Below are 12,390 nucleotides of genomic sequence, written 5' to 3'. Positions count from 1 at the left end.
CTATTCGTCTTAGCTCCCATTCTCTACGCTGCGAGATAGGACGTTGGGGCACTAGCGAGGAGTGTCATCGACTTTGCACCTTATGCCCTCGTCAAGTGTGAGAGAGTGAGTACCACACACTACTTGAGTGCTCAGCTCTTGACCACATTAGGTCCTCTTTTCCCCATATATTCAGCCATGATCTCTCCCTACATACCTTCCTCTCCCAACCACGATGTGGACTCTCTATTGCGACGCTCATTTCAGCTATTTTTGAGCATCGAGATTCACTTATGAACTCCACTCACACCACGTGACATGTTCATTTGGTCCCATAGGTCATCTTTGACCTCCCAGGACGATAATAGAACTATCTATCTCTCTCTCTCTCTCTCTCTCTCTCTCTCTCTCTCTCTCTCTCTCTCTCTCTCTCTCTCTCTCTCTCTCTCTCTCTCCCCCCCTTTTTCTGTGGATCACGGTGCACGGGCTCATCTTTAAGCCAGCCTAGTAGCTTATTGCACGTCGTGATCCACAGGAGGATGGAGAAATTTTTTTAATCTATTTCATGCCTTTTAAGCAACAAGCCTCAACAATTTTGTAGGACACTTTCTCTCTCTCTCTCTCTCTCTCTTCTTCTTGGAACGAGGTAACCGAACCCATTCCTACATCCTTGAGCCCATCCCGTTGAGTGCGATCCGCACCATTGCCTCCATTCGTCTTAGCTCCCATTCTCTACGCTGCGAGACAGGACGTTGGGGCACTGGCGAGGAGTGTCATCGACTTTGCACCTTATGCCTTCGTCAAGTGCGAGAGAGTGAGTACCACACACTACTTGAGTGCTCAGCTTTTGACCACATTAGGTCCTCTTTTCCCCATATATTCAGCCATGAGCTCTCCCTACATACCTTCCTCTCCCAACCACGATGTGGACTCTCTATTGCGACGCTCATTTCAGCCATTTTTGAGCATCGAGAGTCACTTATGAACTCCACTCACACCACGTGACATGTTCATTTGGTCCCATAGGTCATATTTGACCTCCCAGGACGATAATAGAACTATCTATCTCTCTCTCTCTCTCTCTCTCTCTCTCTCTCTCTCTCTCTCTCTCTCTTTGTATGGATCACGGTGCACAAAAACAAGCAAATAGAGCAGTCCATCATTCGTCGTGATCCATTTTGTGACAACACTCTCTTTCTCTCTCTTTGTCTCTCTCTCTCTCTCTCTATGTATCTTCCTCTTTCAAACCAAGCAAGGCTTCAAAAACACTATCTCTCACTCTCTCTCTCTCTCTCTCGATCTCTCTCTGTCTTTCTCTTTCAAACACAACAGACAATTAGAAACTCTAGCTCTCTCTCTCTCTCCCTCTCTCTCTCTCTCTCTCTCTCTCTCTCTCTCTCTCTCTCTCTCTCTCTCTCTCTCTCTCTCTCTCTCTCTCTCTCTTTCTCTCTTCATCTTTAAAAACCACTATGGAAATACCTCTCTTGGTGGAATTCAAATGGAAGAAAACTCGTGTAGGAGCCTTGCGCGTTGGTTGCAGAGGATGCCTTGGCTGTAGGTCTCTCTCTCTCTCTATCTCTTGCAGAGGTCGTCTTTTTTGTTAGCTGTCTCTCTCTTCTTCTTGCAGAGGTCGTCTATGTCGCCTTTTCTCTCTCTAGCCTCTCTCTCTCTCTCTCTCTCTCTCTCTCTCTCTCTCTCTCTCTCTTATCATGAATTCAAGTGTGCATTTGTTACTATAAATGTACACGTATTTTTGGGTTCTTAAAAATTACTTATTTGGTCGTACCACCCATTAAATGCATGTCCTTGTAACACGTGTTCAATATATGCGACTCGCTTCGTTAAAAATGCCAACAGTACTATCTATTATTGCATGAAAAGGGGGAGAGAGAGAGAGAGAGAGAGAGAGAGAGAGAGAGAGAGAGAGAGAGAGAGAGAGAGAGAGAGAGAGAGAGGCTAGAGAGAGACCGAGAGAGAGAGGGAGAGAGAGAGTGAGTGTGTGTGTGTGTGTGTGTGTGTGTGTGTGTGTGTGTGTGTGTGTGTGTGTGTGTGTGTGTGAGAGAGAGAGAGAGAGAGAGAGAGAGAGAGAGAGAGAGAGAGAGAGAGAATAACTCGTGTGGTCAAGCTCATTACAGACCTCGAGAGAGAGAGATAGAGGCTTGAGAGAGAGAGAGAGAGAGAGAGAGAGAGAGAGAGAGAGAGAGTGAGGGAGTGAGAAAGAGACACCTAAGAAGGTCTCTGCCTCCTTCAAGGTGCAGGAATCAGAAGCTTGAAGACCCAAAACTACATTTCCTGTCCTAAACCTCTACTCCAACAACAATGTTTAGTCCTAGCAAAGGTAAAGTCAATCTATTCAGTTTCATTATGTCCTTAGTTTAGTTGTGTTAGGGATTGTGCTTCAAAATGTAAAAGACCATTTCACAATTCATAAACCATCATTGGATCACGGCGCGCCGGTAACATTATGGCGATTCGTTTTCATACTCCGCGCACCGTGATCCTCTTTTGATATTTACAAAGGATTTTTTTGTAGAATAATATTGTAGGTATTTCAATGCATGAAAGCCTGTTAAGTGGATCACGACACGCCAACAGAGTTGTTGACGTTAGTTTACATACTCCACGCGACGTGATCCTCTTTTGATATTGTACCAACGTTTTTTTTGAAAATAAAATTTCATTGATGTTTTGTCAGCTATTCTATTTTATGAAAGCCCATTAAGTGGATCACGACGCTCATGTAGCTGTGTGGATTTTTGTTTATGTACTCTGTGTGCCATGATCCACTTGTATGGCTTTTACTTTTCACAAATATAACCCAGTTTTACATTTTATCCATACTAATCATCTTATTTTATAGTCTATATGATTAGTTGGTAATAATTGTGAGATACCTAGCTATCGTTTGTTCAAAACTTATATGATCATTTGGTGCTCTCCTTTTTATATATGTTTGATGAATCTGATATTTATGAGTATGAAATAAATGGCAGGTTTAAGATCACATAGGAGGAAGAGGCAGAAAATAGATCCCGAGCGCATTGTTGGCCAAGAAAACCTTCCGAGAAGACTGCCGGAGCTGTTAAAAACATCAATGAAGAGGAATGTAGACTTTACAGAACCCATTGATATATCTGCTGTAGAGCCTGCCATTAGTTTGAAGGCCTGCTCTAGGTTTGGAGGAGCCTGATACTAACCCATCTATAGAAATGGATTCCTCTTCTACTCCAAAATTTACTTTACCCAACTCACTTAAGAGAGAAGTGGATTTTTCAGCACCTCCAAAAGAAAAAAGAGACAATTATTTATGAAGACCCTACAGTGATTGATGAAAGGCTTTTAAATTTTGTAGTTTTGTCTGGGACTGGTGATAAGTTTTATTTGGTCTCCTGTATTTTTAATGCTCCATTTCATCTTGATGTGTTTATAGCTGAACAGAGTGAACACTTGAAGCTGGAACGAGAGAAGTTTGAGCTTCACACTCAAGAGGGCAGGGTTAATGTTGGTGAAATGGTGGTAGTCCATTTAAAAGACTGTGATCCTAAAAGACAGTCTTACAAGAAGTATAATCAATTGTCTCTTATGTACATGCCGCATTGGTGGAGCTTACGTGAACGGGAGTGCAAGCTAATTCAAGAATCCTTTGGATTTCTAATATTTCTAAATGGATTATTTACGAGTCTTATGAAAGATCCTAAGGAGGTCATGGAGGAACAAGATTTACCAGCAGATGAAAAAGAGGAAAAGAATGAGTAATATATTAAAGTGACAGAGATAGAGGAGTCCATTGATCTTGAAGAAGAAGTAAAAGAGGTGAAATGAAGCAATCTTCTCTCAGTGAAAACCTCAGATATCAAGCTACCTCTACCCAGTTTTACATTTTATCCATACTAATCATCTTATTTTATAGTCTATATGATTAGTTGGTAATAATTGTGAGATACCTAGCTATCGTTTGTTCAAAACTTATATGATCATTTGGTGCTCTCCTTTTTATATATGTTTGATGAATCTGATATTTATGAGTATGAAATAAATGGCAGGTTTAAGATCACATAGGAGGAAGAGGCAGAAAATAGATCCCGAGCGCATTGTTGGCCAAGAAAACCTTCCGAGAAGACTGCCGGAGCTGTTAAAAACATCAATGAAGAGGAATGTAGACTTTACAGAACCCATTGATATATCTGCTGCAGAGCCTGCCATTAGTTTGGAGGCCTACTCTAGGTTTGGAGGAGCCTGATACTAACCCATCTATAGAAATGGATTCCCCTTCTACTCCAAAATTTACTTTACCCAACTCACTTAAGAGAGAAGTGGATTTTTCAGCACCTCCAAAAGAAAAAAGAGACAATTATTTATGAAGACCCTACAGTGACTGATGAAAGTCTTTTAGATTTTGTAGTTTTGTCTGGGACTGGTGATAAGTTTTATTTGGTCTCCTGTATTTCTAATGCTCCATTTCATCTTGATGTGTTTATAGCTGAACAGAGTGAACACTTGAAGCTGGAACGAGAGAAGTTTGAGCTTCACACTCAAGGGGGCAGGGTTAATGTTGGTGAAATGGTGGTAGTCCATTTAAAAGACTGTGATCCTAAAAGATAGTCTTACAAGAAGTATAATCAACTGTCTCTTATGTACATGCCCCATTGGTGCAGCTTACGTGAACGGGAGTGCAAGCTAATTCAAGAATCCTTTGGATTTCTAATATTTTTAAATGGATTATTTACGAGTCTTATGAAAGATCCTAAGGAGGTCATGGAGGAACAAGATTTACCAGCAGATGAAAAAGAGGAAAAGAATGAGTAATATATTAAAGTGACAGAGATAGAGGAGTCCATTGATCTTGAAGAAGAAGTAAAAGAGGTGAAATGAAGCAATCTTCTCTCAGTGAAAACCTCAGATATCAAGCTACCTCTAGATGTGTCAGGTTTTAATGAGCGGCAAGCCACCTTAATGCTACCAGGAGTGCCAGAGTTTAAATTTGGAGATAGGTCATACATTTTCCTTCATGATATACAAAGTATTTTTTGTTTGTGCGAGGACTTAGCACTGGCCACTATCTCCAAGTATCAGGAGGAGAGGAATGGATTTGTTTTAGATGACAATAGTGATGACGAGGCAATGGAGATCTCCAATAAACCACTGGAATGCCTTAAACTCTGCTTTGAAAAGGCAAAAAAGTATAAAGAAAGCCTTCCTGATGAAGCCACATTTCAAACTATTCGAAATAATCTTAAGCCATCAACTAGTAAACAAGACATGGAGGATTGCTTTAAGCGACCAATGCAGGAGTCAACCGGATCAGTCAACCTATGGTAGGATGAGGTTTTTTTGCAAGATGAGAGTTTCATGGTATAAAATCTCTCTCTCTCTCTCTCTCTCTCTCTCTCTCTCTCTCTCTCTCTCTCTCTCTCTCTCTCACACACACACACACACACACACACACACACACACACACACACACAAACACTTCTTTTGTTTACAGTCATGGATTGCTGAAAAGGACGACTTTCTTCGTCGTCGAAGAAGACAGTTCCATGGTAGGTATGCAGCTCTAAGACAATATCTTCCTAGTTTATGAGAGGCATGTCGAGTTTACATAGAGAATCGGTCTTCACGAAGCGTACTTTTTAGTTTGAGAATTTGTAGATTGCCCAATATTGAATAAAATATGTTAGGAATCTTAGCTATCAAATTTCATCTTAATTTGTAGCACCACTTGGTGTGATTTCACTCATGCAAGGTGGATCTCATAATTAGAAGCCTTGCTTCCACATACAAAATTACATCTTCAATCCTACTTTTGATGAGTACTTATTATTAAAGCCGGAGAAACTTGCCAAGGAGCCTTGCCCTAGCAAAAAGGGAAACCCCAAATTTGGAGGTAGGCAGAGAAATATTTATGCTTACTTCTTGAACAAAAAAGAGTTGCGATGTCCAATATTTGGGATCTCTCATCAAGCCTAGAAACATGCCTTGGCTTTTCATCATCATAGCCTTGTCATGCTTTAGCTTTGGATAGTTCTCCTAATATTATTAAAATGCAAAAGTGTAATAATTTGAACGTACTTTCTGGCCCTCCTAGAAACATACAAAGTTTGCCCTCCTTGAGAGCTATACTGACATAAATTCTGGCTTGAGAAACCCTTGCTTCTCCATGTACTTCTAATCTTTTCAAACCGTAAGGGCTTCAAAACTCATGAAACGTCTTTAATTGCATATGCACGCAAGTGGTGCCACTTTCTGCTCAAACTCTCACAGGGAGACATGGATTGCGATCCATGTCCCCGCACCAAATTGAGTGAAAATTTTTAGATCGATTCTCTGTAGTTTAGTTATCTCTTTTTTGCACTTATTTTTGGGTATAGATCAGCTTTTGGGTTCTGACCATCAAATTTTCAAATTTTTAGAGTTTATGGTCTCACTTGCCAAAATATGGTTTTTGCATCTTTTCCCCTTGAACTTCTCAGCCCAATTTGATGGTTTTGGATGTCACCTAACCTACTTCTATGTGTTGAAATGAATCCTAGGTACAAAAAAAAAACAAACAATATAAAACTGAAAGTAAAATGGATTATGGAACAATACTTTCAAATCATAAGAAAAAATGCTGAATGAAATGATTTTAGTATCTCACTCACAACTCCCTATGCCTATCAAGAGTAGACCTAGCACATTCCCAACTTCTAGCCTCTACCAAGCACTAAACCCCACGTCGAGCTGCTTGACTACTAAGGTGTAGACAGAATGAAAATCAAAATCGAAGGTCTCAAAAATAAAAGCTATGACTAGGTCACTCACCACCTAAGGATCACTATTCTCGGAAATGACACCAATGTTAGCGAGGGGTCTCCACGATCGGATGTCTGTAGCATAGCTCTCTGGCACTAATATAATGTCAATACGCAAGAAAGCGACTCGGATGAGGCATGGAGACTCTTTGAGGGTGTCAACCTCAAGAAGTGAACCTACAGAATGAAGCCATCTCTAGAACTAGCAAATCTACCACTCTCTACTTCGACAATTTGCCTATGTCCTTTCTCGCCGCTCTCGGTCATCATGCCATTTTGAAACTCAAATGAAGTCCAAATGCAACGAAACTTTGGGAAGAGGTCCAAAACACCTAGGGGCACTATCCTACTAAGTTTGGTTGCAATCTGAGAAGGTACCAAAATCATGATCCATCATGATCAAGGTCTTGAAAACTACAACATAACAATTTAAAAAGGTCTCCCCTTGGTCTAGTAACACTCTCCTATGGTCAAAACATAAAAAAACAACCATTAATGCACTCAAAACAACCAAATTAGCTCACAGATAGGTCGTCACAAACCACAATAAAATTGACAATGGTCACACTTAAATTAAAGAGTAGTAGCAACACAATGCAATTATGGAAAACAGATTTGGATTACCAAAGCTCAAGAAAAATGGATTACAATGCGTGAGAGAGTAGCTGCTCTCAGTCGTATGCTTCAAACTCCAAAAACTTTGATAATGAAGATTATAATTTTCAAACTTATAAAATTGGGTTTAATAGCTAGGGATTCTCTTAGCTAGCGGCTAGCGGTCGGCTTACAAGGCTCATACTCAGAATCAAACTTTACAACTTAAATTTTACACAGGTTGGTTCAAAGATCATTTGGCTAAAAATCGAAATCTCTCATATTTACAAGGCTTTTTGAAAATATAATTATGAGACATAAAAAAATTATGGCTTCATGAGGTGGTCAACTAGGGAGATGCGCCCATCTTCCCAACATCTTAGCCAAAACATTTAGAACTTAACACAACGAGTAAATCCCTCGCTTGTCCAAGAAACACACATAAGTCACCTGACTGTCCATCCGAAGTTAGTCCTCGCATCAAACTCATATGCAAGTTTGTCCTCTCAATGCCTAGTTTGCTACAAATTTTTTGATGGATAGAGTGGTTTCTACACATTGGCGTGTGGTCACTATTACCATCTCATTTGCTTAATTCTAGACTAATGCAAAATAATAGTCAATACGTTGAACTCACCTTCATCTTCAGCTTGACAATTGTACACTCAATTAGATATTTGTGCCTCGTCAGTACCAACACTTCAATCTCATGCAATATCTTTTTACTGTAGAACATGTAATATAATTTTTTAGCTCTATTTGCTAATAATCTATTGTGAAATGTACTATGAACGTACTTATACATGCTCCAATGTCTCTTGGAGCACGCATTTGCTGTACATTGCAACATAAATTGCATTGCAAGTTATTGTCTAGTACAGTCACTATAGAATCTTTTAACTTCTCATGTTTTTTTGAACTTTGTTGGACAGTCCACTAAGTCATCCATACTTTCCCTAGGTTTGGTGCTTTTTGATTAAGGTTGTGAATCGCAAACATAACAGACATCATTACATGATATGCATGGACATTATACTCCACCAATTAGGTCTGTTTAGGGATCCTCGCAAATTCCTAACCTTCTCTTTCATTTGTTTAGACTATTCAAGCTGTCATTCGTCAAATGATGTACAACCAAACGTGTCAGATTATTTTTGCAAACCATGTGATGCTTTCAGTGGTGTACCAATCTTTTAGCACCAAGTTTAAACTGTGAGTATTGCAACCATTGGCAGAAATGTGGAGAAAGCATCTTTTAATCATATTACCATCATTCACAATTCTTTACACTGTCCATGACTACTTGAATGACATGTTGAGCACCTATTTCTTTAATTACAACAGTCTCCACACTAGCAATATATATAAGAACCACTTTTAATATAAGCACTAGAAGTGTGAATAGCTTTTATGAATGTGTCTCTACTCTTGGACACACCAACATACATTGATCAATGGTCTTCTTTGAATAGTAGACCAACCATCACTAATAATTGTGCATCCTGAGAGCGATATATTGCTAAGAATGATTTTGGAAACACGCTCTTTGACTTCGATGCAACATTTATCCAAGAGATCATTCCTTATCATGTGCTATGAAGGGGCTAGAAATCTTGGACTGTACTCACCAATTTTCTTCCATGCATATTTTCATGATTGCTCTCAACCGTAACTAATGCACTTCCAATGAAGAAACACTACAACATGTTACGCGTTTTTCGACGCACCATATCTCGACGCACCGTACCTTTCCACGTGCATTTCGACGGGCATACCCCTCATCGATATACGTGTCGATATAGACGTGGTAATACACCTGGCAATGCCTATCAAAAGGCGCGTATTTCTACGTGTCTTTCCACGTGTATATCGACATAAAAAATTTGGGAAAAAAAAGCAAATGTGCACGCAGGCGGTCATTTTCGCCTAAGAGCGTGCACACAGATCTAGCCTTTGGAAACCTGCAGCGCAAGTATTGTTCTCCCCCCCCCCCCCCCCCCTCTCTCTCTCAAGCTACATTGCGTGTGTAGGAAAGAGAGAGAGAGAGAGAGAGAGAGAGAGAGAGAGCGAGAGAGAGAGAGAGAGAGAGAGAGAGAGAGAGAGAGAGAGAGAGAGAGAGAGAGAGAGAGAGGAATGTGTGTGAGTGTGTAGGAAATTAAAGAGAGAAAGAGAGAGAGAAATGTGTGTGTGTGTGTAAGAAATTAAAAACAGAGAGAGAGAGAGAGAGAGAGAGAGAGAGAGAGAGTGAGAAATAGAGAGAATTAACTAGAGATAGCTACGGAGATGAATATATATATATATATATATATATATATATATATAGAGAGAGAGAGAGAGAGAGAGAGAGAGAGAGAGAGAGAGAGAGAGATAGTAGTAGATAGAGAAAGTAGTGGTGAAAGAGTTAGCTTGGCTAACCAATTGTGTGAAAAGGACAGAAACTCTCTCTATCTCTCTCTCTCCCTCTCCCTCTAGAAGAAACTATGGAGCTAAAAGAGGCAAAGGGGTTTTGCCCGCTACATGCATTGTCATGTACACCTAGGAGAGCACGTATGTGTCTACCCATATAGGATTTGACCAATAAAGACGAGATTTTGACCCAGTGGTCCTGATCTCCGTACACCTCTGGACCGAGGTGTGCGGATATCGGGCAAGGCTAGAGAATGCGAGGTAGTTTACATTGTGGAGAGTATATATATTGAAACAACATTCATAATCATTGTAGATGGCAACGTCATCAAATAACATGGAGGTGAAGATTGCATGCTCAAGCGTAGGATATGTAATGAGCATGTGCACAAGTACGGAGAGTTTGCTAGAGAAACCGTACAGAATCTATGATACGACTCCTACAGAAAGGGCATTGATTTTCGCGACATAACACCTACATTTGAGAGAGAGAGAGAGAGAAAAAGGATTATGCGTGAAGGTACGACCAATCTAGAGCCAAAGATGGAAGCAGAGGAGGGCTTACAGACAGAAGACACTGGCATGGAGGAGATGCTGGATGCCTTCTTCCAGCAAGGAGAATGCTAACGAAGCAGCACCAGAAGACGTGCGCCTATCTCCTGAAGATATGTTGAGAAAGTTGGCACGTCAACCAATCTATGAAGGCGCCAAAATATCTGTGCTTTGTACTTGTCTATCGTTTTTGAATCTCCAGTCAGTGTACGGGTGGTCAGATGCAAGCATCACTGCTTTGTTTAGGTACGTAACTTACAAAAGAGATTTTCCGATTGCAACGGTGACGTGCTTGGGGAGCTTTTAATTTAGTGTGGCTTTAATAGGTTGTTGCGAGAGCAACTACTTGTGGCTAGCAATGAAATGCCCCCCTCCAGGCCAGACGCAAAGCAACTATTGACCTCAGTTGGCTTGGACTACAACAAGATTCATGCATGTCCAAATGATTGCATTCTTTTTTTCAATGAATTCGCAGATTGTTTGTCGTGTCCTAAGTCCGAAGCAATGCACTACAAACAAGATGCGGTTGGCGATTTAGTGCAAGCTAAAGTGTTGCGGCATTTCCCTATTATTCTGAGGATAAAAAGCATGTTTCGTTGTGGTTCCATTGCAAAGTTGATGCGGTGGCATTCTACGAATCGATCCACTGACGCAACATTTAGGGTGCCCGCTGATTCAAAGGCTTGGAGGCACATTGAAGATACCTGGCCACATTTTAAGAGTGAACCACGCAATTTGCGTTTGGGCATGGCAATGGATGGAGTCAATCTACTTGGCTTGAGAAGCTCGTCATGGAGCACTTGGCCTGTGTGCCTTGTCAATTACAACCTCCCGTCGTGGCTTGCCATCAAGAAGGGTCATATATTTGATATTAGGCTTGATTGTGCCTGGTAAGTTCAAGGCAAAAAACATGGATGTTTATCTTTCACCACTAGTTGACAAGCTCCAGGAGTTATGGCATGGGATAGACATAGCAGATGCGGTTGAACCAGCAGGACAACAACATGCAAGGATCCATGGACTTCTTATGTGGACTATGCATGATTGGCCAGGATACGGTGAAGCTTCTGGTAATGGTGGATGATTTACACAATTCTCGCTATTCGCAAGCACTTTGTGTAGTACTGAATCATGCTTTAATATATGCAGGGCTTACAACTTCGGGATACAATGCATGTCCAATTTGCGGGCCGTCTTTGGATGTGCGCTATTCTGCCTCGCTTCGAAAGACAATTTATCAAGGCCACCATCTTTATCTTCCAGATGGCCATCACTTGTGCGAAGGTCAGCTTGGTCATGTCGAATGTTGTCCTATGCATGTACAAGAGTGGCGTCGCCGATGGGAGCAACATGAGGGGCAACCTGTTCCAGGAATGAAACGTTTGTCCATTCTCTATACGTTGCCGTACTGGGGTGATATATTAATTAACCATTTGCTAGATCCAATGCATATATTCAAGAATGTGGGAGAGCTCCTCTGGAAGACAATCATGGGAATGAAAGACAATCGAGCTTCACGAGATGATTTGCAGCCAGTTGGAAAGATGCCAGAGCTGTGGCCTTTCACCAATGCAGTGGGCCAAAAAAAGCTTCCAAGAGCGCCATGGGTATTGCTAAAAAGCAAGGAATGACAAGTCAAAAGGATGATTTCAGAGTTCAGGTAGCCAACAGGATGCATGAGATGTCTCAAGACAACATTCACCCATGACGATCAACTGTCACGACTGAAATCGCATGAACGGCATAAGTTCTTGCAATTTATTCTTCCAATTGCGATCAAGGGGTGTTTAGTGAAAAGTGCATTTACAAGTGCAAGTTGAACCTCTTTCAACATCTGAGTTTGAAAGCTTTGGTACAAAGGTCTTGCCATATTTGTTCGTTGTCATGCTAAGAAGAAACACTATTGGGCATTATGCCTGATTGAGCATGTTGTTCTGTAGTGCTCGTTGGCGTTACCACATGATTGGAATTGACCTCTTTCTGCTCTTGATACACATTCATAACAAACCTCTCTATCTAGTGTCTCTTGCCACCCTTCTTCTCAACTCCATCTCAAACTCTTCTCTGA

This window comes from Adiantum capillus-veneris, chromosome 5 (assembly GCF_014529385.1).
Source record: "Adiantum capillus-veneris isolate H3 chromosome 5, ASM1452938v2, whole genome shotgun sequence".
NCBI classification, from domain to species: domain Eukaryota; kingdom Viridiplantae; phylum Streptophyta; class Polypodiopsida; order Polypodiales; family Pteridaceae; genus Adiantum; species Adiantum capillus-veneris.
This window is presented reverse-complemented; position numbering follows the sequence as displayed.